General features: G+C 46.9%; 1 protein-coding gene across 2 annotated transcripts in view; it reads right to left on the bottom strand.

The window, feature by feature from the left end:
* Positions 1-24,716, bottom strand: part of LOC140908429 (interferon-induced very large GTPase 1-like) — a 35,805-nt gene extending 11,089 nt beyond the window's left edge. Inside the window, exons 1-2 of one of the 2 annotated variants that reach the window (XM_073335498.1) lie at positions 24,650-24,716; positions 2,031-2,266 (exon numbers count right to left, since the gene is read on the bottom strand). The gene's annotated coding sequence lies outside the window, so the exon portion shown is untranslated. The remainder of the gene's footprint in view (positions 1-2,030; positions 2,267-24,649) is intronic. The other variant, XM_073335499.1, reaches the window with a different exon arrangement.
* Positions 24,717-27,331: the final 2,615 nt, after the last annotated feature.

Raw genomic sequence — 27,331 nt, forward strand, 5'->3', positions numbered from 1 at the left:
CCAAAAGGAATCTGATGAGGTTCAATAAGGATAAGTGCAGGGTCCTGCACTTAGGACGGAAGAACCCAATGCACAGCTACAGACTAGGGACCGAATGGCTAGGCAGCAGTTCTGCGGAAAAGGACCCAGGGGTGACAGTGGACGAGAAGCTGGATATGAGTCAGCAGTGTGCCCTTGTTGCCAAGAAGGCCAATGGCATTTTGGGATGTATAAGTAGGGGCATAGCGAGCAGATCGAGGGACGTGATCGTTCCCCTCTATTCGACATTGGTGAGGCCTCATCTGGAGTACTGTGTCCAGTTTTGGGCCCCACACTTCAAGAAGGATGTGGATAAATTGGAGAGAGTCCAGCGAAGGGCAACAAAAATGATTAGGGGACTGGAACACATGAGTTATGAGGAGAGGCTGAGGGAGCTGGGATTGTTTAGCCTGCAGAAGAGAAGAATGAGGGGGGATTTGATAGCTGCTTTCAACTACCTGAAAGGGGGTTCCAAAGAGGATGGCTCTAGACTGTTCTCAATGGTAGCAGATGACAGAACGAGGAGTAATGGTCTCAAGTTGCAGTGGGGGAGGTTTAGATTGGATATTAGGAAAAACTTTTTCACTAAGAGGGTGGTGAAACACTGGAATGCGTTACCTAGGGAGGTGGTAGAATCTCCTTCCTTAGAGGTTTTTAAGGTCAGGCTTGACAAAGCCCTGGCTGGGATGATTTAACTGGGAATTGGTCCTGCTTTGAGCAGGGGGTTGGACTAGATGACCTTCTGGGGTCCCTTCCAACCCTGATATTCTATGATTCTATGATTCTATGATTTGCCCAAGGTCCAGAGGTGAAAGTAAGCCGGTATGGTCTGGCACGGCGTATCAGCAAGAGCCGGTACACCATCGACCGTACTGGCTTCCCCAGGTTGGTGATTTAAAGGACCTGGGGCTCCCGACAGCGGCTGGAGCCCTGGGCCCTTTAAATCGCTGCCAGAGCCCTGCTGCTGAAGCCCTGGGGTACTGGCAGCAGCCGGGAGCCCCCAGGGCTCTGGCGGGAATTTAAAGGGCCCTGGGCTCCGTTGCGGTGGTGGGAGCAGGGAGTCTCTGGTCCTTTAAATCACTGGCAGAGACCTGGGCCTCTGCCACTACCCGAGGGCTCTGGCAGCGGAGCTGGGCTGTGATTTCAAGCAGTGGTTCTCAAGGCCAGTCCGCCGCTTGTTCAGGGAAAGCCTCTGGCGCGCCGGACCAGTTTGTTTACCTGCCGCATCCACAGGCTATGCTGATCGTGGCTCCCACTGGCTGCGGTTCGCCGCTCCAGGCCAATGGGGGCTGCGGGAAGGGCAGCCAGCACGTCCCTTGGCCCGCGTCGCTTCCCGCAGCCCCCATTGGCCTGGAGCAGCAAACCCCGCCCAGTGGGAGCCACGATTGGCCGAACCTGCGGACATGGCAGGTAAACAAACCAGTCCGGCGCGCCAGGGGCTTTCCCTGAACAAGCAGGGGACTGGCTTTGAGAACCACTGATTTAAAGGGTCTGGGGATTTAAATCAAGATTTAAAGGGCCCGGGGCTCCGGCTGTGGTAGCAGCCGCCGGAGCCCCGGGCCCTTTAAATCTTGATTTAAATCCCCAGACCCTTTAAATCAGTGGTTCTCAAAGCCGGTCCGCCGCGTGTTCAGGGAATCTTGATTTAAAGGGCCCGGGGATTTAACGATTCCGCCTCTTTTGCTTGAGGCCCTGCCCACTGCTCGGGACTCCAGTGTACCGGTAAGTCCTTTAAGTTACTTTCACCCCTGCCACAGTCACACAAGGAATTAAACCCAGAACTCTCAAGTCCCATGCTAGTACCTTTACCAGAAGCTCATCCTTTCATTCCTCACTTGTCCTTTCTTTCTTATTTTCTGGTGTGCCCGTGTCCGTCCTCTCCTCCCCCCAACAAATTTCTATTTGGTCTTTTATGTTCCTATTTTTGTCTCTGGTGTTTCTATTTCTCTTTCACTTTCCCATTCTCTTCTGTTTCTTGGCCACCCCTCATCTGTCTTCCCCCTTAGTTCTACCTCCATCAGTCGCCTTGTCTTCCACAAAGGACCACAATTTCTATTCCCTCCTTCCAGGGCACTCAAATTCTGCTGTGTCTCATTCTGTATCCATCTTCATTCTTTCCTTCTCTTCTCTGGGGACAAGTGTGGTGCAAAAAGTGCCACATTTCTCACATCCCCTCTTCCCTTCTGGTCCCATGGGAAACACAGACATTCCAGAAACTGGTTTACATGGGCAGTAAGTATAGAAGGTGCTGAAATAAATGCAGGAGAGAAGTATCATCTTTCATTCAGTATCAAAAGGTTGAATCCCACCCCCAGCTGACCATGAAGTAAGCCTCTGTCACCCACTTATTACATTTTGAAACACCTCTGTGCTTTCCCCATGCTGTGCCACGCACTTGGGAAGCATTTCCCGTAAACATCAGCAAACCTAACTCACTAGCCTCCTTCAGAACCCTCCTTTGCCATGAGGCCCACAAAAACCGTGACAATGGGTAGGGTGCTGGTGTGCTGAAACCGCTGCCTGTCGTAGTGACTAATATTGTCTATGTTTCCTTGTGCTCCCCCGGCAGCCTGTCGGTGCCCATCTGTTGTCTCTTGTCTTCCACGTAGATTGTCAGGTGTTTGGGGCAGGGACTGTCTTTTTTCTCTGTCTGTACAATGCCTGGCACAATGGGGCCCTGGCTCATGCCCAAAGCTCTAGGCACCATGATCACACAGCTAATAAATAATAATAAAAGTAAAGCCTGTCATGAGGAAACTGTTCAGAAAAACCAAACCAGTAAACTGTGGCTTTGAACATGACTCATTTTAGTCCCAAAACTGCCTTTGTTCCACACAGCATCGGCTTCCCCTCACTTCTGCTGCAAATTACTCACATCAGAAATGAAGGATCAGATGGAGGTAATAGAAAGAATTATCTACAGTACAGGACAAATCCTGCATTTAAAGCTTCCCATGAAATACTTTATGACCTTTGTTTTGGGTCATTGTCACCCTTTTGTGCCATGGTGGTTTCAGACATAGGCACCAACTCTGTCGGGTGCTCCAAAAACATTAGTGGGTGCTTAGCACCCACCGGCGGCCCCACCGATCAGCTCCTTCCCCCCATCCCAGCGCCTCCCACCCACTGCGATCAGCTGTTCTGCTGGAGGGAGGGGAAGGAGCAGGGATGGGACGCGCTGGGGGAAGAGGCGGAACTGGGTGGCAAGAAGCGGAGCAGGAAGAGGCGGAGGGTGGGGGATTGAGGGAATGGGTGAAGTAGGGGCTGGGCCTGGGGCGGAGCGGGGATTGAGCACCCCCTGCACAAGGAGGCAGCTGGCGCCTGTGGTTTCAGGAACTCTCAAATTATTAGGAGTAGACCCAGAAGCCGCCTCAGCAGGTCCGACTCCTGCAGCATTGCAGGGGTAGGAGGAAAGATGGGACCCAGCTGGGTCATCCCTTCTCGCAGCACCCCCTGGAGCCAGAACCATGCAAGGGTGTCCTTTGCAGTGCCTCCCCCTTACTCTTCCCTCCCAAGCGATGAAGGCTGGAGAATTAAAATTTCAGGGAGGAGCCAACCCTTGGAAGCCAGAGAAACTAAACCTGGCAGGTGCAGACATATCAAGAGCCTTAGCAGGTCTTGAACCAGGCACCCTCAGACACTAGTGATGTCATCAGACTGGTAGTCTCTTGCACCAACCCACTCCAGCCTGTCCCTCCCAGTCACTTCACCTCAGCCTCACTCCACCTGCCTTCCTTGAACTCCGCTTCTTCTCCCCGGCCCTACTTCCCTTCCCCATCTCCTTTCTGGATCACCTTTCCACTCCTGTGTCCTTTCATCTAGCTAATTTCCTCCTAACTGGAGGCCTTGGATGAACAAGGAAAGAAAACAGAAGTAAGGAAACAGAGGTTAACAATGGACAAAGTGTGAATTCACAAGTGGCCTTGTAAATAATACATAGCTAGTAAATAAGAATTTAAGAATGGCCAGACTGCATTGGACAAATGGTCCATCTACCCCAGTGTCCTGTCTTCCAACAGTGGCCAGTGCCAGGTGCCCCAGAGGGAATGAACAGAACAGGGAATCATCAAGTGATCCATCCCCTGTCACCCATTCCCAGCTTCTGGCAAACAGAGGGTAGGGACACTTCAGATCATGGTTTTGCATCCCGGTCCAGCCTGGCTAATAGCCATTGATGGACCTATCCTCCATGAACTCACCTCGTTCTTTTTTGAACCCTGTTACAGTCTTGGCCTTCACAACATCCTGTGGCAAACTGCTACAGGGTAACTGTGTGATGTGTGAAGAAATACTGCCTTTTGTTTGTTTTCAATCTGCTGCCTATTAATTTCATCTGGTGACCCCTAGTTCTTGTGTTATGAGAAGGAGTAAATAATACTCCCTTATTTATTTTCTCCACACCAGTCATGATTTTATAGACATCTATCACATGCCCCCTTAGTCATCTCTTTTCCAAGCTGAAAAGTCCCAGTCTTATTAATCTTTCCTCAGATGGAAGCCGTTCCATAACCCTAATAATTTTGTTGCCCTTTTCTGAACCTTTTCCAATTTCAATAGATCTTTTTCTTGAGATGGGGCGACCACATCTGCGCGCAGTATTAAAGATGTGGGCGTCCCATGGATTTATATAGAGGCAACATGATATTTTCTGTCTGATCATCTCTCCCTTTCTTAATTATTCCCAGCATTCTGTTTGCTTTTTTGACTGCCGTGGCACATTGAGTAGATGTTTTCAGAGAACTATCCACAGTGACTCCAAGATATCTCTCTTGAGTGGTAACAGCCATAGGTACCGACTCCCTGGGTGCTCCGGGGCTGGAGCACCCACGGGGAAAAATTAGCGGGTGCTCTGCACCCACTGGCAGCCAAGCGCCCTCTGCCCCGCCTCTACCCCGCCTCCTCCCCTGAGCACACCGTGTTTCCGCTCCTCCCCCTCCCTCCCAGCACTTCCGCCCCGCTGCCCAGAACGCTCCAGGAGGGAGGCGGAGGAGCAGGGAGGAGGCAGGGAAGAGGTGGGGCGGGGACTTGGGAAAGGGGGTGGAATGGGACGGATCGGAGGCAGAGTGGGGGCAGGAAAAGGCAGGGCAGGGCTTTGGGGGAACAGGTAGAGTGGGGGGCGGGCACCCACTGGCGGGAGCAGAAGTCGGCGCCTATGGTAACAGCTAATTTAGATCCCATCATTTTATATGTATAGTTGGGATTATGTTTTTCAATGTACATTACTTTGCATTTATCAACTTTGAATTTCATCTACCAATTTGTTGCCCAGTCACCCAGTTTTGTGAGGTCCCTTTGTAACTCTGCACAGTCTGCTTTGGACTTAATTATCTTGAGTAGTTTTGTATCATCTACAAATTTTGCAACCTCACTGTTTACCCCTTTTCCAGATCATTTATGAATCTGTTGAACAATAGTGATCCCAGTACAGAACCCTGGGGGATACAACTATTTCTCTCTCCATTCTGAACACTGACCATTTATTTGTATCCTTTGTTTCCTATCTTTTAAACAGTTATTGATCCAGAAGAGAACCTTTCCTTTTATCCCATGACAGCTTACTTTGCTTAAGAGCCTTTGGTGAGGGACCTTGTCAAAGGCTTTCTGAAAACCTAAGTACGCTGTATCCACTGGATCCCCCTTGTCCGCATGCTTGTTGACTCCCTCAAAGAATTCTAGTAGATTGGTGAGACATGATTTCCCTTTACAGAAAACCTGTTGACTCTTCCCCAACAAATGGTGTTCATCTATATTAGATAATTCTGTTCTTTATTATAGTTTCAATTTATTTGCCTGAAGTTAGGCTTACCAGCCTGTAATTGCCAGGATCTCCTCTGGAGTCTTTTTAAAAAAATTGGCATCACATTAGGTATCCTTGTCTTCTGTTACAGAAGCTGATTTAATTGATAGGTTTCATACCACAGTTAGTAGTTCTGGAATTTCACATTTGAGTTCCCTTAGATCTCTTGCATGAATACCATCTGGTCATGGTGACTTATTACTGTTTAATTTATAATTTTGTTCCAAAACCACCTCTAATGACACCTCAATCTGGGATAGTTCCTCAGATTTGTCACCGAGAAAGAATGACTCGGGTTTAGGAATCTCCCGCACATCTTCAGCCGTGAAGACTGATGCAAAGAATTCATTTAGTTTCTCCGCAATGGACTTATCTTCCTTGAGTGCTCCTTTAGCATCTCGATCGTCCAGTGGCCCCACTGGTTGTTTAGCAGGCTTCCTGCTTCTGATGTACTTAAAAATTTTTTGCTATTACTTTTTGAGCCTTTGGCTAGCTGTTCTTCAAATTCTTTTTTGGCCTACCTAATTATATTTTTACACTTCAGTTGCCAGAGTTTATGCTCCTTTCTATTTTCCTCAATAGGATCTAACTTCCACTTTTTAAAGGATGCCTTTTTGCCTCTCACTGCTTCTTTTTACTTTGTTGTTTAGCCACGGTGGCTCTTTTTTGGTCCTTACTATGTTTTTCAATTTAGGGTATACATTTAATTTGAGCATCTATTATGGTCTCTTTAAAAAGTTTCCATGCAGCTTGCAGGGATTTCACTTTTGGCGCTGTAACTCCATCATATCCCCCCTTACTAAAGAAATAGTAAGAAGAAGAGTAATGTGTGATAAGATTGCAGCTGTAGTTTTGTATTCTAGCACACTTTGTAGCTCACGGACAGCTTGTGATCTATACAGGGCTTGATTCACAAGATTAGAAGCCAGTCATAAAGCGTGTGATACGATGTGGAAAGTAATGTGCGTGTGTTGGTGTGTTTTAGAATATGTACCTAATCTCACAGGTGCCGACTCTATGGGTGCTCCGGGACTGGAGCACCCACGGGCAAAAGTTGGGTCCTTTGATCAGCTCCTCCCCCTCCCTCCCAGCATCTCCCACTCGCCGCGATCAGCTGTTCAGCAGCGTGCAGGAGGCGCTGGGGGAGGAGTGTGGGTGGAGCACGCTTTGGGGAGGGGGAGGAATGGGGTGGGAAGGGGCGGGGGTGGGGATTTGGGGGAAGGCATGGACTGGGGACAGGGCCTGGGGTGGAGCAGAGCAGAGGTCGAGCATCCCCCTGGCAAATCAGAAAGTTGGCACCTCTGCCTAATCTGATTGGTAATGATGTATTTTGGAGTTGTGGTGCATCCCAACCCACTGCCCTACCCCGGAGCCTGGTCACCTCAGGTGTAGCTTTATGAAATGCCCAAAAAAAGAACCCTCAGTGACAAGCCCACATTCGAACGGAGGGTTTGGATCCCAGAGAGCTGGATGAAGTGTCTCCCAGAACTGAACGAGGTGTTCTGGATTAAGCTGAGTGGAAAAGGTCTCGGAGGGAATCCCCAACTCTAAATTCCACCCAAAGAATTTTAAAAAAATGTGGCACTAATGACATTTGCAGCCCTTCACTGTGCTGGTACGTTCTGCCCTGTTCCCACAGGGCTGGTCTTGTTAGCTCTTCGGGGCAGGGACTGTCTTCTACTCTTTTGTTCAGTGGCTGGTACACCAAGTCTCTCTTCTCAGCTGGCCCTCAGGCACGGCCATGTCATCAAAATAAATAATAAGTTGAGAGGCGTGGAACCAGCTAGACACTTTCACAAGGCTCTTTGCGAGGTGTCATAACTCTAAAGGAAAGGGTAACCACCTTTCTGTATACAGTGCTATAAAATCCCTCCTGGCCAGAGGCAAAACCCTTTCACCTGTAAAGGGTGAAGAAGCTAAGATAACCTCGCTGGTACCTGACCAAAATGACCAATGAGGAGACAAGATACTTTCAAATCTGGATGGGGAGGGGGACAAAGGGTTCGCCTGTCTGTGTGATGCTTTTGCCGGGAACAGATCAGGAATGCAGCCTTACAACTGTTAGTTAGTAAGTAATCCAGCTAGAAATGCATTTGATTTCTTTTTGTTTCATGGCTGGCAAAATAAGCTGTGCTGGATGGAATGTATACCCCTGTTTTTGTGTCTTTTTGTAACTTAAGGTTTTGCCTAGAGGAATTCTCTATGTTTTGAATCTGATTACCCTGTAAGGTAATCCTGATTACCATCCTGATTTTACAGAGGTGATTCTTTTACCTTTTCTTTAATTAAAATTCTTCTTTTAAGAACCTGATTGATTTTTCATTGTTCTTAAGATCCAAGGGTTTGGGTGTGTGTTCACCTGTACAAAGTGGTGAGGATTCTTATCAAGCCTTCCGCAGGAAAGGGGTGTAGGGCTTGGGGGGATATTTTGGGGGAAGACATCTCCAAGTGGGCTCTTTCCCTGGTCTTTGTGTAAGACGCTTGATGGTGGCAGCATAGGGTTCAAGGACAAGGCAAAGGTTGTACCTTGGGGAAATTTTTAACCTAAGCTGGTAAGAATAAGCTTAGGGGGTCTTTCATGCAGGTCCCCACATCTGTACCCTAGAGTTCAGAGTGGGGAAGGAACCTTGACATGAGGGGAGCTGCTGTGGCAAGAGATGCTCATCTCCGGCCCTGCCCAACCCCTTTCGTGGGGTAAAGGGATTTGGGAACGTGCTCAGCCCTGTCCTGCCAGGCACAAGAACGAAAAGATCATGAGAGAGATCCCAAAAATTCATGTGATGGGTCCAGTAATCATGACTGTTTAAAATGATCAGCTAGTCGGGTTTTCTTTGTTGTGGTTTTTTTTGGCCTGTCTTCTGACTTTTGAACTTCCCCTGGCCACTCCCAAAGTGTGGGTGACAATTCGTCCTGCCGACTGCTGTAAATTTAAAAAAAAAGAACGAGGAGCACTTGTGGCACCAAATAAATTTGTTAGTCTCTAAGATGCCACAGGTCCTCCTCATTCTTTTTGCTGAAACAGACTAACACGGCTACCACTCTGAAACCTGTAAATTTAAAGCAATTTTGTCCCCTGCCGAACAAGGTGTTGCTAGCAAAGCCACCTGAGATCGGGGCCCCGTTGCGGTAGGCACGGTACAAACGCATAGTAAGAGACCGACCCTACTCTACCCTGAAGAGCTACAGTCCAGTGCAAAGAATAGCGATGGGTTTGTGACATGGGAGCTGGACCTGGGACTCACCAAACTGGTTATGTAGAGAGGCTATCAAACATCCATTAAGTGGAAGCCCTTTATAATTCTTGCTGAGCTGAGCTGGATTCAGACTGACAGCCTCCATAACCATTAATGTGACACCTGTGAGAATGGGACTTGCTTTCTGGAAAGAGAAGTTTAGTAAATGAAGTTCTGACCATGTTGATGCTCACAAGCAGGGTTTTCTCCCATTCTCTGAACAAGGCAGCAAAATCTTCCACATGTTGCTCTCAGTTTCAAATATGGTGTAAGCCTGCCACACCTTGTTCTTAAAGGGACAACTCCCATTAACCAAATAATTTTTTTATAATTTATAACTGTGAAACAATACGAACACTACATCCACCCTCACTTCCAGATGCATTGTTTTGCGGTACAGAGGCACCACTTACAATTACTCCAGGATCCTTACAGTTCCATAGTTAGGGCTGAGTTCAGATTTGCACTTAAAGCAGGGATTCCTTCACCTGATTATGTATGAAACATACAGTGTGTGCTCTCCAAAGCTATGCCACTTGTTGAGTTCAGAATGAATTTTTCTGAAAATGTACAAGTAAATTGAATAATGTGTTCATGAGTTAAATTTGATTTTAAAATGGTTTTTTAAAATAAATTTAGCACAGGTGCCATAATATTTAAGAACATAAGAATGGCCCTACTGGGTCAGACCAAGGGTCCATCTAGCCCAGTGTCCTGTCTTCTGACAGTGGCCAATGCCAGGTGCCCCAGAGGGAATGACCAGAACAGGGAATCATCAAGTGATCCATCCCCTGTCGCTCATTCCGAGCTTCAGGTAAACAGAGTCTAGGGACACCATTCCTGCCCATCCTGGCTAATAGCCATTGATGGACTTATCCTCCATGAATTTATTTACTTCTTTTTTGAACCCTGTTATGGTCTTAGCGGTCACAACATCCTCTGGCAAGGAGTTCCACAGGTTGACTGTGCATTGTGTGAAGAAATACTGCCTTTTGTTTGTTTTAAACCTGCTGCCTATTAATTTCATTTGGTGACCCCTAGTTCTTGTGTTATGAGAAGTAGTAAACAACACTTCCTTATCTACTTTGTCTACACCAGTCATGATTTTATAAACCTCAATCTTATCTCACTTTAGCCGTCTCTTTTCCATGCTGAAAAGTCCCAGTCTTATTAATCTCTCCTCATACGGAAGCTGTTCCAGACCCCTAATCATTTTTGTTGCCCTTTTCTGAACCTTTTCCAATTCCAATATCTCTTTTTTGAGATGGGGTGACCACATCTGCACACAGTATTCAAGATGTGGACGTACCATGGATTTATATAGAGGCAACATGATATTTTCTGTCCTATTATCTCTCCCTTTCTTAATTATTCCCAGCATTCTGTTAGCTTTTTTGACTGCTGCTGCACATTGAGTGGATGTTTTCAGAGAACTATCCACAAGGACTCCAAGATCTCTTTCTTGAGTGGTAACAGCTAATTTCGACCCCATCATTTTATATGTATAGTTGGGATTATGCTTTCCAACATGCATTACTTTGCATTTATCAACATTAAACTTCATCTGCCATTTTGTTGCCCAGTCACCCAGTTTTGGGAGGTCCTTTTGTAGCTCTTTGCAATCTGCCTGGGTTTTAACCATCTTTAGTAATTTTGTATCATCTGCAAATTTTGCCACCTCACTGTTTAGCCCTTTTTCAAGATCATTTATGAACATGTTGAATAGGACTGGTCCCAGAACAAAGATCCCTGGGGGACACCACTATTTACCTCTCTCCATTCTGAAAACTGACCATTTATACCTACCCTTTGTTTCCAATCTTTCAACCAGTTACCAGCACCTCGATCGTCCAGTGGCCCCACTGGTTGTTTAGCAGGCTTCCTGCTTCTGATGTACTTAAAAAAAAATTTGCTATTACATTTTGAGCCTTTGGCCAGCTGTTCTTCAAATTCTTTTTTGGCCTTCCTAATTGTATTTTTACACTTCCTTTGCCAGTGTTTATGCTTCTTTCTATTTTCCTCACTAGGATTTAACTAACACTTTTTAAAGGATGCCTTTTTGCCTCTCACTTCTTCTTTTTCTTTGTTGTTTAGCCACATGCTCTTTTTTGGTTCTCTTACTGTGTTTTTTAATTTGGGGTATACATTTATGTTGAGCTTCTATTATGGTGTCTTTAAAAAGTTTCCACGCAGCTTGCAGAGATTTCACTTTTGGTGCTGTTCCCTTTAATTTCTATTTAACTAACCTCATTTTTGTGTAGTTCCCCTTTCTGAAATTAAATGCTACAGTGTGGGGCCACTGTGGTGTTTTTCCTGCCACAGGGATATTAAATTTAATTATATTATGGTCACTATTACCAAGCGGTCCAGTTATATTCACCTCTTGGACCAGATCCTGTGCTCCACTTAGGACTAAATCAAGAATTACCTCTCCTCTGGTGGGTTCCAGGACCAGCTGCTCCAAGAAACAGTCATTTAAGGTATCAAGAAACTTTATCTCTGCATCCCGTCCTGAGGTGACATGTACCCCGTCCATATGGAAATAATTGAAATCCCCCATGATTATTATTATTGAGTTTTTTTATTTTAATAGCCTCTCTAATCTCCCCGAGCATTTCACAGTCACTATCACCATCCTGGTCAGGTGGTGGGTAATATCTCCCCACTGCTGTAGTCTTATTATTAGAGCACTGAATTTCTATCCAGAGAGATTCTATGGTAAAGTTTGGTTCATTTACGATTTTTACTTCATTTGATTCTACGCTTTCTTTCACATATAGTGCCACTCCCCCACCAGCAGGACCTGTTCTGTCCTTCCGATAGATTTTGTACCCTGGTATTACTGTGTCCCATTGATTATCCTCATTCCACCAAGTTTCTGTGATGCCTATTATATCAATATCCTCATTGAATACGAGGCTCTCTAGTTCACCCATTTTATTACTTAGACTTCTAGCATTGGTATATGAGCACTATAAAATCTTGTCTCCTTTTAGCTGTCTGTCATTACACCATGTAATTGAATGGGACTCTTTTTCATTTGACTGTTTCTGATCAGACTCTGCCTGTATTTTATCATTTTCCATCCTCTCGTCCTCACTAGGACATAGAGATTCTCCATTAATAGATCCTCCCCGAAGGGATGTTCAAACCACATATTCCTACACACCTGTCGGCTTTCCCCCAGCCCTTAGTTTAAAAACTGTTCTACGACCTTTTTAAAGTTAAGTGCCAGGAATCTGGTTCCATTTTGGTTTAGGTGGAGCCCATCCTTCCTGTATAGGCTCCTCCTTTCCCAAAAGTTTCCCCAGTTCGTAATAAATCTACACCCCTCCTTCCTATACCATCATCTCGTCCACATTTATTTTGTCCCAAATCATCTTAATAATAGAATAGTGCAGACCTTTCAAACTGACCGGATAGTTCAAAATCATTTATGTATTGGTTACATCTGATGGTTTGGGGTTTTTTTTAGGATTAATGGTCATTTTTTGCTACCATTCTTCACAGTAAAGTTTTCCCCTTCAGCCATGGCTGAAGAATGATGCTGTACTACAGATCGTTCCATGGCAAACTGACCCCTTTCAAAATGGCCGCCATCTCTTATTCTCAGTGGGACGGAAGCCAAGCAGTTCTCAGGGAACATAGTCGTGTTGACAGCATATGTGGCCAGGTCACCATCTTCCTGAGAACAGTTTGGCATTCAGTCTCATTCACTCTCAAACTCTTTGGTTTCATGTTTAATTTTCACATCGGAAATTTTAATCTGGGAATTTCCTTGTTTTTTAAAAACCATGTAACAGTTTAACAGAAAGAACATTATAGCGATGTTTTAATGATCCCCAAAGAAGCATTACAGATCTAGAAAATTCAGAGGTAAGGTTAAACTTAAAAGAAATCCAAACATGTCAAGGCATGGAAATGCACAGATACCACATGTACTGGTTACATCTGAAGGCACAGGTTCCCTCTAGAGCTAAGGTACAGAGTACCGAGCAGTAATTTAGGTTTAAATATTTTTCAGACATATTATAATTATCCCCAGACCTAATATACTAAACATGCTGTGACACATGGCTGGAAAGGGTAGTTTTTGCAAGCAGTTTGCTGCAACTGATGGGTGTGGAAGTGATTTGATTGAATTAACTCAGGGTGAATCACTGTATAGAGAAAGAACAGGAGTACCTGTGGCACTTTAGAGACTAACAAATTTATTGCAGCATAAGCTTTCATGGGCTACAGCCCACTTCATCAGATGCATGCAGTGGAAAATACAGTTGCATATACACACACACACACAGAGAACATGCAAAAATGGGGGTTGCCACATTAACTCTTTAACAAGACCAATTGATTGAGGTGGGCTACACTTCAACCTCCCTGGACACTCAATTACAGACCTAAAAGTCGCAATTATTCAACAAAAAAACCTTCAAAAACAGACTCCAACGAGAAACAGCAGAACTGGAATTAATCTGCAAACTGGATACCATTAAATTAGGCTTGAATAAAGACTGGGAGTGGATGAGTCATTACACTAACTAAAAATTATTTCCCCATGCTAATTTTCCCCCTACTGTTACTCACACCTTCTTGTCAACTCTTAAAAATGGGCCATCCTGATTATCACTACAAACGTTTTTTTTCTTCTGCTGATAATAGCTCACCTTAATTGATTGGTCTCGTTAAAGAGTTGGTATGGCAACCCCCATTTTTTCATGTTCTCTGTATATCTATATCTATATCTTCCTCCTGTATTTTCCACTGCATGCATCTGATGAAGTGGGCTGTAGCCCACGAAAGCTTATGCTGAAATAAATTTGTTAGTCTCTAAGGTGCCACAAGTCCTCCTCGTTCTTTCTGCTGATACAGACTAACATGGCTACCACTCTGAAACCTGTATAGAGAAAGCAACAGTTTGTTTGGGAGACTTGTTCCAGTTCCTAACTGCCAGAGTCTTTGTGAAGTGTATGGATCCACTGACGTTGCTTTAGAAAGACCTAGTGTGGATACCTTTGAAGAGATTTCAGATGGAATACAAATTGTTAGGGAGTTCAAACATCCCTATAAGCTTAACCAGCTTGTCGGGGAGACAGTGTTGTTGGGACAGGACTGTCTCCATGTTGATTCTTTGAGTATACAGTATGTATCTCAGGTTCAGAGGGAAGACTGGACAGCTAAAACTGCAGAGCAGGCGAACAGTTGTGCAGTTAATCTCTTGAGAATATAGGGGATGGCAGGTAAACTCTCATCTCTAGATATTTTGGATATGACTTGTAGTCTCTTAGTGGACTTGACATCTGATTCCATGTGGAAGCAGAGGTTGGTAATGGAAGGACAACAGAACTTTGAGTCTAGCTTGTTAGTGAAAATGGATGGTATCTCTTTAAGACAGAGGCCAGCCTTGGAATTGGTAAAGCTTGAGGATTTGAAAACTAGTAAACAAGCTAGTGTCTGTGTTGATGCAAATTACCTGACTGACTGGGGGGAGAAAGACTTGCCACAGTCATTAGCAAAGAGGATGCACCCAGCCAGCCTATGGATTCTGTTACACAAAAGAGTTCAGATTTTGACCCCACTGGACAGAGAGAAAGGGAAGCATTGAACCTTGCAAATAAAAGCTACAGGTTAACTCTAAAATACCAAAACCCCAAGGAAGTGGTTAAACTAAAAGTCTATGTTAAGGAAGATCCCGAGTTCAAGAAAAAGCTACAAAGGTTCAAAAGGGTTATTGAACAAGGTGACCTAAATAATGATTTGTCTAAACCAAAGGCTTGGCATGACAAAAAATGATTGTAAACGTTCACATGTGATAAACCTGATGTTATGATTGTAACTAACTTGTTGCTGATACTAAAAACTGTAAGACTGTACAATGTGCATGCCCTTTTGGAAAAGCCCTTGAGCATGTTAGGAGTGGTACATAATAGAAATCCGCGTGACTATGCCGTTTGGTTCAACAAGAACACACTTTGTGTTAAAAAGCCTCATTATGTTGAAGTTTCACAGCTGATGCATAGACACATTTCTAAAACTTTCCACAGCAGAAAAACTACTACAAGCTTGAAAGGCTGCACAAAAGGGGAAACGGAGGTACAACACCTCACAGCCTTCATGCTGAATACCGGACTAAGCGCTCTCTGAAGAACATTAATGGCTATGTTAAGTCAACACATAGAACAAACCCTGGAATCACTAAAGTGTTTCACAAAGTTTGGACTAAGTTTTTGGCTGGGGCCAAAGCATGCCTCAATAATTTGGCCTTACAAAGAATTCAATGTAAACACAGCTCATATCAATGTTGGAAGGTTCTTAAGGTGTATCCAGGAGCTCTAATTTCTCCCTTCAACACCAGTCTCACACTGCGGGAGTGATCCGTGGCTAGAAAGGGTTAAACAGTTTGCAGTCTGAATGACCCAAGCCCACCTTTAAAGTCATGTTAGAAAGGTCTGGGAATGATAATTAGGGCCATTCATGCTAAATAGGCTAGAACTTTGAAATGCAAACCTATATTCACAAAAAGAAAAGGAGGACTTGTGGCACCTTAGAGACTAACCAATTTATTTGAGCATGAGCTTTCGTGAGCTACAGCTCACTGCATCGGATGTGATGAAGTAGCTCACGAAAGCTCATGCTCAAATAAATTGGTTAGTCTCTAAGGTGCCACAAGTCCTCCTTTTCTTTTTGCGAATACAGACTAACACGGCTGTTACTCTGAAACAAACCTATATTGTTAGAAGTAATACTAATTGTGTGTATCTCAGATGCTCCCCTAAACAGACAGTTCCTGTCTGTCACTATAACTACTGATTCAGAGATCAAAAGGGAATATTAACATTTGGATGAATTTTGGGTAAAATAATGTCATCGTCTATATGTCTCTTTGAAGTTTGTAATAGACTGCCTAATGGACAAATTACCCTAGGTTAATTTGTGTAACTAATTACTGGTGGTGTTTAGAAAGCAAAAGCCTATTGTTTAACCAGGACTGTGTGGTCAACTGGATGCTAGAACACTGATTAAAAAGACCCTTGGGTGCTGATTCTGTCATCTCAGATCTGCTTAGACTTCATCAGGGGAAGTTTGAGTCGCAAGACTGAGGTCCCAGTTATGCTAGTACGCCCTGAATATGAGATTTGGACATTGGACTATGACCTATGAACTATTTCTGAAAGAACTCTTTGTAACTACAACGCTCACCATCTCTGCTATGAATCTGAACCTCAGTGAATTGAACTCATGTCTGTCTGTACATTGACCTTTTAACCACACTTGCTCTCTTTTGTTTTTTAATCAATTTTAGTTTAGTTAATAAGAACTGGCTGTAGCGTGTATTTGGGTAAGATCTGAACCATTCACTAACCTGGGAGGTGACGTGTCCGATTCTTTGGGATTGGTGGAACCTTTTCTTTTATAGGATGAAATAAAATTTACAGAAATTTTCATCATATTTGATGTAGGTACCTGGAGGCCTGAGGCTGGATCACTTTAAGGGAACTGTGTTGTTTGGACTTCTGAGTAACCAGCGCGGTAATAAAGAAGCTGTTTTATGCTGTCTTGGTAAATCTAAGTATTGGAATATCCACCAGCTTTTTGTGGTTTGGCTGCCCCATTCTTTGCAGTTCACCCTAATTGAGAGACCACAGCTGGGTCCCCACTAGGACCCCAGTCACACATGCATAATTAAAGTACAGTAAAAAGAAACCCAAACTTATTGTGGTAAGGACATGCACAGTGAGGGCACCCAAACAAGGTCCCTTCTGTCCTTTAGTGACACCATGAAATAACTGCATGGCTTCAATTAAGGTATTTCCATGTGTGTGGCCCCAGGTGAGATTAAACTGATTGGTAAAGACTTTTTTTTCTTTATTTTTCTTTCCCTGTATCCCTAAAAGGCAAATATAAGGTGGTTTGGGTCCCCAAATTGTGCATTTCCGTAACCCAATTTGTTTGGATTTCTTTTAACCTTAACTCTGAATTTCCTGGGTTTATAGTTGGGATAATTATAACATCCCTGTAATGTACATGTAACCCACACATCTTTTGGGTGTGGGGTTCTGTCCCCTCTAGTGGCACCGAGACCACTTAGAGAGAGAGAGTGAAATGAGTCTCCTCTACAGCCTTAGCTACCAGCGAGTTGGCTTTTAGCTCATGCGGTAGAAGCTCATGCACTAAGCTCCAGAGGCCCCAGATTCGATCCCGCCCACCAACGACTGGGGTCTGTTGGTGTTACATACACTCAATCTTAAATCCCCTTTAACATGCATTTTGCCTGGGAATTTCCTTGTTTTTTAATTAAAAATATGCTACATGAACATTGAACAAGAAACTCAAAGCAAATGCTACCATGCGATATTTCTAATGATTTGAAGTCATTTTAAAAATGTAAATGTTTAGGGCCAGATTAATCAGTATGCCGGGGCTGCTTTACGCAGCTCTGGAGCCACAAAAATCAGCCAGAGGGTACACCCCAAATTTACACTGCCTCATGCATTCCCCCCGCCCCCTCCCAGACACTCTCGCTCTCCTCCTCCCTCTTGTCCTCTCTGTTCAGTAAATGTGGTGCAAAGAGTTGCTTAGAAATCATTCGGATTAATGGCAATTTTGGCCTTCATTTTTCATAACTGAAAATGTATCTGTTGCCAGGGTAAAGCATTAAAAAGTCTCTGAAGAAACTCATGAAGAGTTGACCACTTTCTATCAAAGCCCTGGGACAAAGTGCACCAACAAACACTAAAAGCTTAACCCAAGCTACTTCATGATATGCCTGGTCCCAGGGCTTTCCCAGCCATACATCCTGTTCCCCTCCACTCCCCGCTCACTGGGTCTCAGAGCCCAGGCTGCAGCCCAAGTGGGAATGTCTACTCTGCTATTTTTAGTCCTGTGTGCAAGCCCATGCATCCAGGGCAAAATGGCTGCCATCTCTCATTGTTACCAGTGGGACTGAGCTTACTGGCTGCACAGATTTAAGATGCCCTCTTTCAAAATGATTGCCAGCTTCCACTGTTTCCAAGGGTAGTGAATCCAAGTTGCCCTCAGGGAAGATGGTAGCTTCCTATGCTGTGAAGAAGAACGAGGCTCAGGTGAATGGCAGCAGTGGCTTTCCTTGTTTAGGAAAGCCTGCGGCCTCAGTCTAATTAAGAACTGATGACCGACATTTCGAAAGAGGGCAGTTCTTGTGGAATGAAGATTATTCCCCAGCCCCTGCTGAAGGAGAAAATGTCACTTATGAAATATAATAGCAAAAAATGACCTTAAATCTAAAATAAAATCTTCATATGTAACTTATGCATAATATTTCAGTAAGTTTTAACTACATGGGAAGTTTAAAGAATCAGTATTATTTGGTTACTGAGAACATTAGGGACAAATGTGTCTGCCACCCGGTGGTAATGTCTTTAAAGGACTCACTTTAAAATTTACTTTAATTTAAATGAATTAATTGTTTTACTTGCATATGCTCGTAAAAGTCATTCTATACTCAGAGTCAATGCTATGAGTTTGGGGCGTATATGATGTATTTTTTCATACATTAAAAAAGGATGAATCCCTGCTTTAAGTGCAAAACTCACTTCAATTCTGGAGCTGCAACTGATGCCCCCAGAAGAAGCAGGAGTTCTCAACTCCCCGTGTGCCTAACTATTGTCAGTTAAAATTCAGGATCATTTGGAATCCCAAAGAAGGGGGAAAACTCTTTATGCATTTAATTTTAATAACGCAAAAGTGGCCTATTTCTGAGATGTTATCAAAGTGTGTGCGACATTTGGAGTTTGTGGAGACTGTGACTGATTTTGTCACAGGATCCCAACAGAATGGTAGGAAAATAGTAAAATTTTAAGAAGGAGAATTTTTAAATGTTTCCTCTGCACCCATTTGTCAATGTTTTTCTAAAAGTATTACATGGGAAATTAATTTGGTCTATGAAGAGTCACAAGGCCAAGTTTGTAGACAGAATTTAATCATTTAAGTGTGAACCAGACAGATTTTCATGCAAATCCTAACCGCGGAGACACTACTGATGTCCCCGTCGCTGTCATTTGTATTTCAGTGGTCGGGGCAGCTGGTCCTTAGGGAACAATGGGGCTACATCCCACCAATATCAGCTCAGGGGTACAGTGTGGTTGGGGTACCCCCTGCTGCCACTGGGGAGCGCCTGGTGGACTCTGGAGCTGTTCCAGCCTCTGGAGCAGCGGCGTCCAATAGAAATTCAATGCTAGCCACCCTTGTGGTTTTGAATTTTTCTTATTAGCCACATTATAAAAAAGCCACATTATAAAAAAATCACATGCATTAGCCACAATTCAATAGCCTATTAGCCACATGTGGCTAGTGGCGAACGGACTGGACACCGCTGCTTTGAAGGCTGCAGGACACCTCTGTGAATAAAGAGCCAGGCACAGAAAAAGGAATTCAAGCTTCTGTGGGGCTATTTCAGATCACAGACCCACGCCTCCCCGGTTCCTGCTTTCCCAGCACAAGCAGGGGGTTTCTGAGCTTAGTGGTGGTGGGTGTCAGGTGGGCAGAGGAAGAGTTCTGCACTTGGGGGTGGGTTTTCTGTGCCTGGGGGGGGGGGGGGGGGTTGTAGTTTGTCTGGAGGAGTTGGGTGCGACATGGCTCAGAGCTGAGGGGTGGGTGTGCGCTGTGGGGAGATTGGGTAGCCAATGCTAGGGGCCTGTGAGTGTGTGTGACGAGACAGAGGGAATGATGGAGTTTGGGTGGTTCTGAGGTAGGCAGGAGGTGGTTGAGTGGTCAGGGTTTAGTGCCGAGGGGATGGAGTCATGTGAACGAGGCTGTGGGTGAATAGCTGGTGGTGCAAGAGGAGAGGGAGGAAGAGACGGTAGGAGGAGATGGGATGGTAGAGGGACATTGGAGAGGAAGAGGCTGGGATCTGGGGAGCACAGGGAAAGGGTCCCAGAGCGTTAAATTATTACTGTTGTTATCCCCTGCCCTTTACAGTGACATGTCCCAGGTTTCCTTTCTGAAAAGGAAGGCAGAATGGAGGCATGGGAGACCGCCTCTCTCCACTGCCGCTTCCCACCAACCTCCCTGAATCGCCATCAGAACGGCTCCCTTCGACACCCCAGCCACATTGTCCCAGTTCGTCACTTTGAAAAGGGGGCCAAACTGCAAGGGGGGAGGAGATGGCAGCCGGCAGCCCCACCAGTCATTCTGGGCACCAGTTGCCGACAGTGCCCACGATGTGCCAAGTGCTCGCCACAAACGTGCAAAGACACTGTCTCTGCCCCACTTCCAGTTGAAGGAGACAAGTAATCGACAAAGTCTGTTGGGGGCAGGGGGGGAACAAAACACAACCACCAGAAAATATAAACTGTGTTTTTGCTATCAACTATCCCAAGTGCCCCTCAACCCAGCCCAGAGGAGCCTCTTGTGGGTGTTGTGGCCCAGGTGAGTCTTGAGGAGGGCGCTGAAGGAGGAGAGGGCCGTAGGCTGAGGCAGGGCATGCCATGTGGAAGGGGCAGCGTGGAGAAACAGGTGTTAGAGAACTGGACAGATGGGGGATGGAGTTTGCCGTTGCCGGAACAGTGGAGGGGAGGGACAATGCGATAAGAGCCAGGAGCAAATAGGAAGGGAGAGCAGAGTGTGAAAGATTTAGACAGCAAAGGGTTTGTATCAGCTCAGACACAAGGGAGAGAAGGCAGAGTTTCTCTAACCATTTGTAAGCAGGTGTGCAAAATGATTTTTGTCCCCATCCCCCACTGCAGCTTAGCAGACTCCTGTCCGGGATTATCAGACTGCTGTATCCTGAGCTGGCCTGAGGGTTTTGGGAAGATCAGTCATATGGTGGAACACAGCTCATTTCCCACAGCAAGTGAGTACAGGGGGTGTTTGTGTGTGGGATCTCTAGGGCCCCGTTGCCTGCCACAGGAGCGGAGTCCAGCTACGAGTTCCTTGCAGCCCCAGTGATTGCTCTGCGTTGGTTTATTTGCTTTATGTTTTCAAGGCTCCTTGCAGGGATCTGCCTTTTGATTTTTAAAATGAAACTGAGATTCTCCTTTACATTTGTGGCTCCTCCAGAGCCGGGTGGCTCACGGCACCAGGGGCCCAAAGAAAACTTTGTAGGAAAAGCACGTGGGGGACCCCCCTGAAGACACCCTGTCAAGGTTCCTTCCCCACTCTGAACTCTAGGGTACAGATGTGGGGACCTGCATGAAAACCTCCTAAGCTTACTTTTACCAGCTTAGGTTAAAACTTCCCCAAGGTACAAACTATTTTACCCTTTGCCCTTGGACTTCCACTGCCACCACCAAACTTTATCTGGGTTCCTGAGAAAACATAGTTTGGAAACGTCTTTCCCCCAAAATCCTCCCAACCCTTGCACCCATTTCCTGGGGAAGGTTTGGTAAAAATCCTCACCAATTTGCATAGGTGACCACAAACCCAAATCCTTGGATCTTAGAACAATGAAAAAGCATTCAGTTTCCTTACAAGAAGGCTTTTAATAGAAGTAAAAAAGAATCACCTCTGTAAAATCAGGATGGTAAATACCTTACAGGGTAATTAGATTCAAAACATAGAGAATCCCTCTCGGCAAAACCTTAAGTTAAAAAAAGACACACAGACAGGAATATCCATTCTATTCACCACAGCTATTTTCTCGGCCATTTAAAGAAATCATAATCTAACGCATCTCTAGCTAGATTACTTACTAAGTTCTAAGACTCCGTTCCTGTTCTGTCTCCGGCAAAAGCATCACACAGACAGACACAGACCCTTTGTTTTTCTCCCTCCTCCCAGCTTTTGAAAGTATCTTGTCTCCTCATTGGTCATTTTGGTCAGGTGCCACCGAGGTTACCTTTAGCTTCTTAACCCTTTACAGTTGAGAGGATTTTTCCTCTGGCCAGGAGGGATTTTAAAGGTGATTACCCTTCCCTTTATATTTATGACACACCCATAGGGAACAGATCTGCTCTCCTCCCCTAAGAAATCCCTACAGCCAGGGTTGGGGGTGGGGTCTTTGTGACAGTGGATCATTTCAAACCTCACAGGGAGAGGAAGGGGACCCATACAGTCTGATAAATATCCAGAGCTTGTAAGCTTATCCAAGCTGCAGAAATAACTGTATCAAATCCTGATTCATATAAAAATAACCTAAAATCCACTAGATTTTGTACAGCCCCCGCAGTGGCTGAATAACCCACAAACACCTGGTTTAGTTGTAGGATTGTCCCTGGGAAATTCTGGGCCCCTGCTCACTTTTGGCTACTGTCCTGTGCCTGATCTCAGGTCCAACTCCAGTCCTGCCTGCTCAGGAATGTGGGCTCCCCATTCCCCGTTGACCCTGCCAGCCAGTTCAGATACTAGGAGCCCCCCACCGTGACCATCCTGAATCCACAGCCTGCTCCTGAGCCCAGGTGTCCCCCTTTGCCCGACCAGATCATCTCTGAACTCTCATCTTCCCATTGGCCCTCCTGGTCAGCTGTTGAACCCAGGTCACTGCTCTCTTTTACACAGTACACATGGGTGATTTTAATAGTTTTCTTCTCTAATTTCACTCAGGCCGCCCATTATCAGCAAAGCAACAGGAAAGTGGATAACACTGCGGCAAGCGTTGCCTGATGTGGGGAAAGCCCCAGCACCGCAGAACCATTCGTGCAGTAGGGCAGTGGAGGCAAGTTATATGGGCTCCTGGTGCCCAGGCTCCAGCAATATTCAGGGCCTGTGGGCCTGGCTCTACCAGTGCTCGGGGCCAGGCCTTCCCCACCCCCGACCCCACCTGCCGCCCCCACGTGCCTCCCCGCATGTGGCCACCGGCCTCCCCTTGCTGCCCCCGCACACACCTCCCCGGAGCAGAGCGTCCCTGCCTCTCCCCTGCAGCTCCATGCTGCCTCCCTGCATCAACTCCCGTCACAGGTGCCCTAGTGCCCCCCATCCAGACTGCCCCTGCCCTTCCCCCTCAGACCCTTCCCTTTTCCGGTGGGACCCTCCACCAGCACAGTCCCCGCCCCCGCCCGCAGTCACCGCTCCTGCCCCACGCTGGGCAAGGGGCAGCCCAATCCCCCACCCCCAGTGAGGGGTAGAAGCAAGCAGGGGAGGAGGCGCACGTGTGATGGCAGCCCCCCCCCCGCCCTCCGGCACCCACCACAGCGGAGGCGAGGGAGATTCCTGGACCTGAGAGGGGCCCTAGCAGCAAGTGCAGTGACAGTGCTGGGGGCGAGTGTGCTGCTGGGGGGAAGAGGGGGCCCCTACCCCAGAGCTCGCTGCTGCCAGCAGGGAGAGGGCTGCGGGAGTCCTCCTCTCTGGCTCCAGTCCCGGGGCAGCCTGCCTGCACCCCAAACTCATCCCCAGCCCTGCCCCACCCCACATCCTCAGCCAGAGCCCTCACCCCCTGCACCCTAACTCTCTGCCCCAGCCCTGAGCCCCTCCAACACCCCAACCCCTCATCTCCAGCCCCAGACAAAGCTCTCATCCCCCCACACCCCTACTCTCACCCTGAGCCCCTCCCACACACCAAAGCCCTCATCCCCAGTCCTAGACAGAGCCCTCATCCCCCCGCATCCTAACTCTCTGCCCCAACCCTGAGCCCCCTCCTGCATCATGAACCCCTCATCCCCAGCCCCACCCCACAGCCCTCACCCCACACCCCAACCCTCTGCCCTAGCCCTGAATCCCCTCCCATGCCCCAAACCCCTCATCCCTAGCCACACCCCAAACCCATCCCCTGCCTCACTCCACAACCCTCACCCCTGCACCTCCTCCCATCCCCAAACTACCTCCCAGAACCTGCACCCCCTCCCTCTGCACATCCCATCCCCAAACTGCCTCCCATAGCCTGCACCCTGCACTCCTCCTGCACCCCAATCCCCTGCCCCAGCCCAGGTCCTGCACCCCAGACCTCCTCCCCCACCCAAACTCCCTCCTAGAGCCTTGCACAGGTGGGGGGCGGAGTTTGGGGAGGGGCAGGTTCTGGGCAATACCAAAATTTCTACAAACCTGCCACCCCTGCAGTAGGGAAAAACAAAGGTGGGCAAAAAACAGATTGCAAAACACAGAGAGATCAATCAGAACCCTCGGCGCTGTTGAAAATCCCCCTACGCATCTAACTGCATCTTTAAGCATATAAATACCTTTGAAAATCTGTCCCCAGGAGCTTAGCAGCACTCAGAAAAGATCTGGACAATTATCTGGGTGATGAGAACTTCCAGCGTTACAATAGCAGGGGTTTTAAAAACAAAAGTTTGGAAGGGACAAGACCCTCCTATGTCAAGGCATGAGCCAACCTCTAACTGCCTTGCTGGGGATTAGGAAGAAATTTATGCTACAGGCAGGGGTGGCAGGTTTGACTGGCCACTGTCAGAGACAGGAGACTGAACGGGGTGGGTCATTGTTCTCATCTAAACCCTGCCTGGGGGCCCACATCTTGCAGGGTGCCCACAATATGTGAGGGATAGCTCAGTGGTTTGAGCATTGGCCTGCTAAACCCAGGGTTGTGAGTTCAATCCTTGAGGGGGCCATTTGGGATCAGGGCAAAAATTGGGGATTGGTCCTGCTTTGAGCGGGGGGTTGGACTAGATGACCTTCTGAGGTCCCTTCCAACCCTGGTATTCTATGATTCCTATGTCCCTAAAAGCCAGCACTGTACCTTATGTCGCCAGCGTTCTCCAGCTCTCTGGTTTGCTCTGCACTTCCTCTGATTTTTCCTCTGTCTCAAGCCGGTGATTCTGCAAGGCTATTTATACAGCACAGTTTCAGTTTCAGTTTCAGTTTTGGTAGCTTGCCAATAACTTCCCCTGATTTCCTGTAAATCACAGAGTTTTTAGAAAGGGTGAAAAAAGTCACCTGTTGGCTAAGCAAAGTTCTGACCGGAGCGAGCAAAGTGAAACCTGGCAGGGTCTGGGACACACTCTCAGCCCTGGTCTACACTACAAGTTTAGTTAGAATTTAGCCACGTTATTTCGATTTAAGCCTGCACCCGTCCTCACGACAGAGTCGTTTCTGTCGACGTAAAGGGCTCTTAACATCGATGCCGGTACTCCTCCCCGGCGAGGGGATTAGCACTGAAATCGACATCGCTGGGTCGAATTTGAGTTAGCAAGGACGCAATTCGACGGTATTGGCCTCCGGGAGCTATCCCACAGTGCTCCATTATGACTGCTCTGGACAGCACTCTCAACTCAGATGCACTGGCCAGGAACCCAGGAAGAGCCCCGGGAACTTTTGAATTTCAATTTCCTGTTTAGCCAGCGTGGCGAGCTCCCCTGCACAGGGGACCACGCAGAGCCCAGCAGCACAGGAGACCATGCAGTCCCAGAATCGCAGATGAGCTCCAGCATGGACCGAACGGGAGGTGCTGGATTTGATCGCTGTATGGGGAGAGGAATTCGTGCTGGCAGAACTACGGTCTAAAAGACGAAATGCCAATACGTATGGCAAAGTCTCCAAGGCCGGGATGGACAGAGGGTACAACAGGGACCCGCAGCAGTGCTGCGTGAAAATTGAAGAGCTCAGGCAAGCCTACCAAAAAACCAAAGAGGCAAACGGTCGCTCCGGGTCAGAGCCCCAGACATGCCGGCTCTATGCGGAGCCTAATGCAATTCTAGCGGGGGCTGCCACCACTACCCAACCCACGTCCGTGGACACCAGCATTGGAGGACTCTCAGTGCACGGGGATGGGAAATTTGGGGACAAGTGTAAGCAGAGTCAGGATGAGCTCCACCCTGACATTTGGGGGTGAGGTGTGGCAAGATGTGGAAAAGAACTTCAGGGGCTGATCTCATTTGCATAGGCACACCCACCACGCCTAGAATGAGCCCATAGCTGCCCAAATGGTCACTTTGGCTGCTGTGGGATCCCCAGTGACTCTGTTATTGGGGCAGGAAGAATAAATTGTTATTACCCTGATTATGGCAATCAAGGACAGTGGAACTGCACTTGGCCTTTTGTTATGATGGAGGGACTCGCCATCAACTAAGCAGCACTCGCTAGGCAAGGGACATGGGTTCCAAAACTCTGTGAATGGAGAGAGGCTGGGGTTAGGTATTAATACTTGGTAGTATGGGCCCCTCTTGTGAGGGCCTTGCATGCTAATTGTACTTTCTCCACTGTGGAATATCAGAGCTAATTTTGATTCCATTAGGAGTCTAGTTACAGGCTGCTGAGCTGAATTCACTTTGGGCTAATGGTGTACCAGCCTTGAGGCTCCCCTCCTACAAGCTGAAATCACAAAGGAGCTAAACTTACTAAGAGCTGAAATCACTGAGTGTTGTGTTAAGTAGTGGGGGAGCCTGAAGATATATGGTGGAGCAGAGCAGAGTGGCTGGTGGAGCAGAGCAGTTTGTTGGATGCCTAAAGCAGCCCATGGGGCGGCTGGCAGAGTGGAGCCCCATGGAGAGGTGGGGCCATCAGCTTTGGACCACGTAAGGTGTCCCTTAAAACCGCCCCCCCCCAAATCTCCACCCAGGTTGGGAGGCAAAACTCTGCAGATAAACTTTTGAACTCTGGGGCTACCCTGACCAGGGACAGAGACTTTTGGGTTGTTGGACTTTTGGGACTTTGGGTGATTTGGGGTTGCTGGACTCAGAACTAAAGGGAAAGGACATGCCCCAATTTGCTTGGGGTGTGTTTTTTGCTCATGGTTGTGTTATGAACCTGTTGGTGGTGTTTCCCCAGCATAATGCCACATGGTTTCTCTCTGTTATTAAAAGGCTTTTTGCTACACTCAGACTCTGTGCTTGGGAGAGGGGAAGTATTGCCTCTTGGAGGCGCCCAGCGGGGGTGGTATGTATTTGTTCCAGGTCACTGGGTGGGGGCTCGAGCCGGTTTTGCTTTGTGTTATTGGAATGGAACCCCTAGATACTGAACCCGGCCCTTGTTGCTGCCAACTCTGACAGGCAGAAGGGTTACACAAGGAAGATGAGAAGGACAAGGATAGCGCTGCGCGGGGAAGCGGAGAGACCGTGATCGTCCCCCTCTATTCGACATTGGTGAGGCCTCATCTGGAGTACTGTGTCCAGTTTTGGGCCCCACACTACAAGAAGGATGTGGATAAATTGGAGAGAGTCCAGCGAAGGGCAACAAAAATGATTAGGGGTCTGGAACACATGACTTATGAGGAGAGGCTGAGGGAACTGGGATTGTTTAGTCTGCGGAAGAGAAGAATGAAGGGGGATTTGATAGCTGCTTTCAACTACCTGAGAGGTGGTTCCAGAGAGGATGGTTCTAGACTATTCTCAGTGGTAGAAGAGGACAGGACAAGGAGTAATGGTCTCAAGTTGCAGTGTGGGAGGTTTAGGTTGGATATTAGGAAAAACTTTTTCTCTAGGAG

Source organism: Lepidochelys kempii, chromosome 3 (assembly GCF_965140265.1).
Source record: "Lepidochelys kempii isolate rLepKem1 chromosome 3, rLepKem1.hap2, whole genome shotgun sequence".
NCBI lineage: Eukaryota > Metazoa > Chordata > Testudines > Cheloniidae > Lepidochelys > Lepidochelys kempii.